The sequence below is a fragment of the Penaeus vannamei genome, chromosome 8 (assembly GCF_042767895.1).
Source record: "Penaeus vannamei isolate JL-2024 chromosome 8, ASM4276789v1, whole genome shotgun sequence".
Taxonomy (NCBI): Eukaryota; Metazoa; Arthropoda; class Malacostraca; order Decapoda; family Penaeidae; genus Penaeus; species Penaeus vannamei.
The window spans coordinates 8,724,972-8,732,471 of NC_091556.1; the positions used below are offsets into that span (position 1 = coordinate 8,724,972).

The 7,500-nt window shown below is 33.5% G+C and overlaps 1 protein-coding gene across 4 annotated transcripts in view; it reads left to right on the forward strand.

Moving 5' to 3' along the window:
• Dlish (Dachs ligand with SH3s) overlaps positions 1-591 on the forward strand; it is a 15,527-nt gene extending 14,936 nt beyond the window's left edge. For 3 of the 4 annotated variants that reach the window (XM_070124292.1, XM_070124293.1, XM_070124295.1), the window contains one exon: positions 1-498. This exon is cut by the window's left edge and continues 1,092 nt beyond it. The gene's annotated coding sequence lies outside the window, so the exon portion shown is untranslated. The other variant, XM_070124296.1, reaches the window with a different exon arrangement.
• The last annotated feature ends 6,909 nt before the right edge of the window (positions 592-7,500 follow it).

Consider the following 7,500-nt stretch of genomic DNA (forward strand, 5'->3'; position numbering starts at 1 on the left):
GTATTCGCCTGAGCTCCTCCATCTCCTCTCCTCTCCAACTTTGATATCATCATCTTTGGCTGATGTTTTACTCAAGAAAGAATAAATGACTTTCCTGAGATACCTGTCTTGCAGAAAGTTAGCATCAGTACCTGTAGGCATTAATCAGTATGGCATTAAGCTGTAGAAAAAATGTGCAGATATATTTAATCTCCCAAAAGATTTTTGTTACATGCATGCTAGGTTGATATACATTCTATGGAATTCTCTGTTACTTCATGTTTTCCATATAATTCCATTAAAGGTCTTCACTGTATTGTGATGATAGTTGTTTTGTCTCCTAATCTGTTATGAATAGTATCTGTCAGCCCTTTATCCATTGGATCTGGGTGCCAAGTGGCCCACACATTGATGAAAATCTGGCAATAGGTTTACTTGAGTGGTGACTCTCCTGGGTGTGTAGCTTGTTGGCCTGGCCCACATTTGAACACTCATGTGCGGTATCAAGATTCCTTGCCTCAACTTTGCAAGGTATATATATATATATATATATATATATATATATATATATATATATATATATATATATATATATATATATATATATATATATGTATATATATATATATATATATATATATATATATATATATATGTATATATATATATATATATATATATATATATATATATATATATATATATATATATATATATATATATATATATATATATATATATTTCTTTTTTATGCTGTATTTCCTTGCAGTAACAATAGCAATAAGTAACACAATGTTATTTGTATCATCTCTTTATATTTCTCTAATATTCAGTTTTCTTTAATACACCCTGTGTTGCCAGTCATGGTGGGAAAGAATAGGATCCTAAGCTTAAAACAGTGACCTCCTTGGAGCTGGCACTCATTTTGGGAATAGCTCATTTGTTTACTTGTAGAAATGATGCAATTCCCCCTCCCTAAATTGTCACGGAGACAAATCATCATGCAAGGTCATATGGATTCATGACGAATCATTCCCATCACTCAGGCCTTTGCTGAATTTTTCATGAAGGCATGTTCCTGTCATCTCAGCCCTCAGCCATTTTTTCCATGACATGGCAGTCAAGTCACTGGATCTGGTGGGTTGAATCATATAATAAGAAAATGTTAGCTGATGTTCTCAGACTATATACTACTTTTAAACTTTAATTGCACTAGAATAGTAGTAAAGCTGTGCCACAGAACTGACAACAGTAGTGGGTAATATTGGGGATATATTCCATCATTTTTCATTAATGAGTCAAGCCATGTGAAATGCCTTTTTTTTTTCTTCTTAATAAGGATTTCATAACCATAATTTATCAACTTAATTTATAAGTATTAGACAAAACATCAGTTAGAAATTACTCTCATAAAGCAGAGTATTGCTCTAGTTATATGATAAATGTTGATTTTTGTTACATTGCTCTGGGTGTATAAAAAATTGTAATTTTATTTCATAGCTATAGGTGCATAAAAGTTTGTTAGTTTTTGTTTAATGGGTGTTACTATAGTGTTTTTTTTTAGCTAATAGTATTACTTTTAAAGATATACGCAGTGTATTGTAGTTGCTCCACAGCATTTCTAATATGCAAAAGATCAAAATTGAAAGGACCTTTGTAACTTGAGTTAATTATCCCAGGGTCCCATTATTTTGAAAGGACTTGACTAATCTACAAGCCAATTTGACAACAGACTCTCCCAGTTCTGTGTTTCAGCTGCGAGACCAAAGGCACTGAGTATGTAATTAAATAGGTAGAATATGAACAAAAAATGAAAATTTTATTTTATCCTTTTAATGAGCATTTATACATTTTGCTTTGGAAACTCTTGAAACTTTGAACTTAACTTTGTGATTCTTGATTTGGAGTCAAACCTTTTGTCTATTATGCCCTTAACTCACTAGATCCAGGTGCCTTGCAGGTTATACATGAAACAAACTCTGGGCATTAGGCTTTCTTGAGGGGCAGCTCTCCTCGGTGTGTGGTTTGTAGGCCAAGCCCACACAAATAAATTTGTGATATCAAGACTCTTTTCCTCTTTGCAATGCTATTATGCCTAACGTATTTTGCTGTTTTGCCATTTTCTAAGGTCTATATTTGTCATTTATTAAGCTGTGTCAAGATGGTAATAGACTGTTTTGTGTCATTTTTATACCATATCATTCCTGAATACCCACTGACTCTAATGTTCTTCCATGAGCTTTGTGCGCTCATAGCAAAATGTTCCTGTCACCAGCCACTTGGCAACAACCTCTCATGGTATGTCATTCCGAACAGCTTGACCCACTGCCAAATTTTCTTGATGTGAAGGTCATAACTTCTGAATCCAATGGGTTAAGGAGAGATTCCAAAATGGAAAGAGAACTAGCTTGCCAATTGTTAGATGAAATTTTATGCATTGTAACTTATCCACATATGCTTTGAAAGAGCCATGACAAATAGTAATTTATGCTGTTATAAGAGTAATAACAAAATGTCTTTGTCTCTATAAATACCCATGAAATGATTTTCAGGAGGAGCAGCAGCAAAACCTGTAGAGTTTTTGTTGCCATATATTTTTTGCAGATTTTGGCAAGATATAGCATATATTTTCTTTAAATTTTTTATTTGTTTAATATGCTTTTTTTCAGATGGACTAAAAAAAACAATGATATTTTCATTTAACTTATATGTCGATTTCAGTGGTATTATTCATTTTTTAGATGCTATTGTGGAGGCATTGTTGATAGTGTTTTATTTTGAGTGTTTTTATATGGCAAGTATTGTTAAATAAGCCAGAATTACAAGGCTTTCCATAAATGAAATGTGTGTATATATATGTATGTTCTGTAGAAACAGAGGAGGTAATATGTATTTTTCTGCATTCTTATGATTAAGATTCCTTACATATATTTTTGTGTATTTCATGATAAAAGTGCTGCAATTGTAAATACTGCTATTTAGCAGACTTCTTGTAAAAAATATTTTTTTCTTGGATTCAGTTCAAAAAATTTACACATTCAATGGCTCCCTTGGTAAACGGTCCTGATGCATGATTTAGAGATTTAAGCAAGAACTCGAAAGCTGAGATGAGTGTTGTTATCACATGCAAATTTGATTTAGTAGATTATAATTTCATTATACTGATGCATGACTGTTAGAGTATGCATTCTTTGCTATACATGTACATTTCTTATCTTTTTTGTGTATGAATTAGCATTCATTTTTATTTTGCCACAGTTACATGATCAAAGATCTTTCATTCCTAAGGTATTAGTTCTTGGCCTATTTGAGATGGTTGAACTTGGGTTAAAATATATATCACTCATTTTTAACTTGGTTATTTCAGTTGATATGATCAGAATGTAATTGGTACCTAGGATGAGGCTCATAGGCTTGTTATTTGAGTGCCAGAAGTTGTGGTATTATGACTGTCTTTCACTCACTCACTTTTTTTGAAGACTTTGTACTGATAAGATAAAAATGTTATTTCAACTAATATCTGCAAATGAAGTATGTTATAAGGTAGAATATATTTGATTGGAGGAGAATTACATAAGTATCAGTAAAAAACAAAAACAACACAGTAGGTTATTCATGTAATACTGCATAATGACCTTTAGAGATCTGAGAGAAAGGCAGTTCTTCATCTCCATACCTCAGTTTTTTTCTAGAAATGAATCTATTACAGAAGCTTATTACTGTTAATTTTATTTTCATGGGATCAGAAATATACTTTATTAGTGTTATTAGAGTGCATTTGTGTGATGCAGGTAAAGACCCGAGGCGGGAGGTAAGAGGACTGGATTAATGGTATAATGTTATATGAAACCATTTGAGGTTTTAGTTGGTCAGAATTTTTTATGCAGATTGGAAGCCTAGAAATCAGCAGAAAGGTCAAATGAGGCTAAGAGGAGGAATAGGACATAGGGGCCACTCCCGTGTAGGTGGAATTGAAGAACGTCACAGATTTCAGGACCTTTATTTTAGTGACAGGTGGGAAAATGATAAGAATTTGAGTCTTCATCTTCCCAAAATGTGGATTCTGAAAAACTTATTCACACACATTTTTTTTTTTTTTTTTTTTTTTTTTCTTTTTTTTTTTTTTTGTCATCATGTATTTTTTCATTTTTTCCTTTTTTCATTCTTTTCCTTTTTTTCTTGTTCCTTGTCTTTGAAATTTTGACGGTGCTGTCAAACTATTTACATTAAGAAAGGGGTTTTATTTTATTTAGGTAATAATATGTCAGAGTCCACATTCTTTTCTGTCTTCATTATTATGTCACAAGTCTTAAAAGTAATATTGCTTTAATTTTCCACAATGTCCAAAAATGAGTATTCTCACATAACTGGAGAGGTGTTTTGTATTATAGGTTTAATGTCATTTCCTTGTTGCCAAAGCAGTTTATATTCTGTATTTGACTTTCCTTTTCTTGTAGTTGAATATGTTGATTATCTTTTCTATTTTTCCAACTACTTTATATTTAACATTCATTCTTTATGGAAAAAATCTCTTTTGTGTTATATTGTTATTATACCCACAGTATTTTTCTCTTTTTTTTTTTTTCTTTTTGTATTTTGAGAGCGAAAGAGTGAGTGAGTGAGTGAGTGAGTGTGGGGGGGTACATTTATGCATGCATGTGTGCATGTTCATATATCTGCATGTGCAAGCAAAAGTAAGTGAGAGAGAATATGTGTGTGAGTGTGTAAGTGTGCATGTAAGTGTGTGTGTAAGTGTGTGTGCGCGTATGTGTGTGTGTATGTGTGTTGGAATGCATGCATGTGTGTGTGTTTACATGTATTTTTGTTTGTGATTGTTTCTTCTTTTCTTGGATTTACATGCTTGTGTGTACATTACTCCAGAGTATTTGATGTAATCTATAACATTACTGGATTTCCCGAAAAAGAACATTCTGTGTTTTAAATTCTGTTCTTTATTGTTAACATGTGACTATTTTCCTATGTGGTTGTAACATAGAAATGTGTATCATTGTGATGGATGATAGGATAGTTTTTTTCTTTTTCTTTTTCTTTTTTTTTTCTCTTTTTTTAAGGTGGCTCATGTTTCATACTTTTTTGTTCTTACAGTATTTATTAAGTTTGTTGTGAATGTTTTCAATATTTATTTTACATTTAATTTAATAGTTTGTTTCATGACTACTGACAATGTTTTTTTTTTAATTCATCACAATATCATTGCTCATATAATAATCTCCACTTTGTATATACTTTTTATCATTGAAATACATTACTACTATATGTCTGTGTTTCTTTTGCCTTAAGTTTAGAGAAAACTTTATTCTATAAAAGTTCTGCATTAAGAGTTAAGTTTTTGTTATGATATTTGATAAAGTTTTCATTGTGGACATGTTTTTGTAACACAAGAAGAGTAAAAAAATCATTGGGTTAGTGAATCAAGAAGGAATTTCACTACATACTACAGTTTTATAGTGCTATATAATCTTTGATGTCTAGCACATTTATCTGATTAAAACTTTAACATTAACATTCAGTACGTACTGCTATTAATGTCTCACAAAATAACGATCTTTCTGATTCTTCAGATGAAGTCTCCTTATTTATTTAAATAACGACACAAGCCCCACAGCCAAAACTTTACAGTTTCCCTCATTCCAATTGTCATAAAAATGGTAATCAGTGGTGTCTAGGGTTTAGTCATGTATCTGATTACCACAAAAGAATGTTGCATTGCACTATAAAAAAAGGCCATGTCAGATGCTGTCATAGCTGGGGGAGTGAGTAATAACTGACTGCAATGTTACAGATAATTGTGCCAGAAAATGGAATTGCTTATTACATATGCCTTAAAATGCACACTAAAACTTTTCCATTATATTGACACTGACGAAACATGAGTGTTGTTGAAAGTAGGAAAATTTATGTATGAATGGAGGCTACTATTTTTGGCATGATGACAGGGTAAGTTTGTAGTAAGAATAACATAGATATAGTTGAATGAAAATGTAGGGGTAGAATCATTTCATTGTTAGTCACTGGGAAATTACTTAGCAACTGCAAGTAACAGGTATGTAATTAAGGTTTTGCAGATGTAAGGGGGGAAAATTGTATACAATAGCCATGCACAAGGAATAACAAATGAACAAATTTATAGGTCAAAACAGGACTACTATGTGGCATTCCTCTCAGAGTTGAGAATAGTTGGCAGAGGCACAGCTATCCAAGCTCTGGAGAAATGCTCTAGACCTTGGGTTTAGGCATTAAAGGTCGGGCTGCAGCAAGGGTCAGCATTTCCAGTAGATCAGCCTTCAGTAGTAGAGGTAGCTCCAGATGTGATGTGTTTCTAATGATGTTGAAACAAAACACTTGCTTAACTCCACATTTCTTATTGTTGTGCACACTTTTACTTGATGTGGAAGAGACGTTTTACTCCATACTTGTGATGTCATGTGGCAGTCAGGTATACCCCCCAGACCTATTGAGGAGGACTTCGGTGGAAAGAGAATGGAGATTACATCATGTGCATGGCATTGCTCAGTATAGCTGGCCAGATGTTTGCCTTCACCCTTCTGAGACACAGAGACCACTTGCCAATGCAGAGACTTGAGCAAACCTGACCAAATCATTGATTCATAGTAGAGTGCCTTCATAAGTTTCGTCATGGGCTGTTTGTGACTAGATAATGGGTTGAGCTGTGAATGCAGAATAACACAAATTGTTGCCATCTTATCTGAGTTTTTTAAGACCCTATTGGACACTCGATACATTTAACGGTAAGATGAAACCCATTGTTCTAGAAGTCTGTTAGGCCAAGACCAAAATTTGTTTATAATGAATACACAAAAGTCAGAGTTTTATGGATCTTGACGCTGCAGCTTGTTACTTCGAGCTGTAAGACCAAGAAGTCAACAGTCTGGCCTGGCAGCAGGAGCCATGAACTCGCCAGACAGTTTGGAGATGTTGATATCTGTGCAGGACCAAGCTAATTGTCCTCAAGGCCCTGTTGTTGCTAGTTCTGTTTTATAGAAGAAAATATTGAACTTTTATCATATGTCTCGGAGTCTATCCTTGATGCTTGTTGCAACAGTTCCCTGCTTTGGATCATTGGCAGGACCACTTATTCAACCAATAATCCCGCTGTGAGACCAGCAGGCAGGAGACTGAGTGGATGTGGCAATACACCTTCCTAGGTGTTAACTCCAATAACTAATTGAGTGATAGACCAAGGGATGTCACATATGTAGCTCATGAGACTCTCTGCACTTTTGAATGTTGTCTGTGTCCCATTCACTGCTCCAGTCATGCTGTGCGTTTAGCGTGATTTCACTACTGGCATTTATTTTAACACGGCGCCAAAACTATTAATCAAGAGAACAGAAAAAGTGATGTTTTACCTGTGAAGCTACAATGAGATAATGATGCCAAGAACATTCCTGTAAGAGTGTTGTTTTTTATAATCGAAAAGTGGAATATCGATTTTTAACAGAATTATTTAAGCAAAGTCATTAAGTTTATGATTTTACC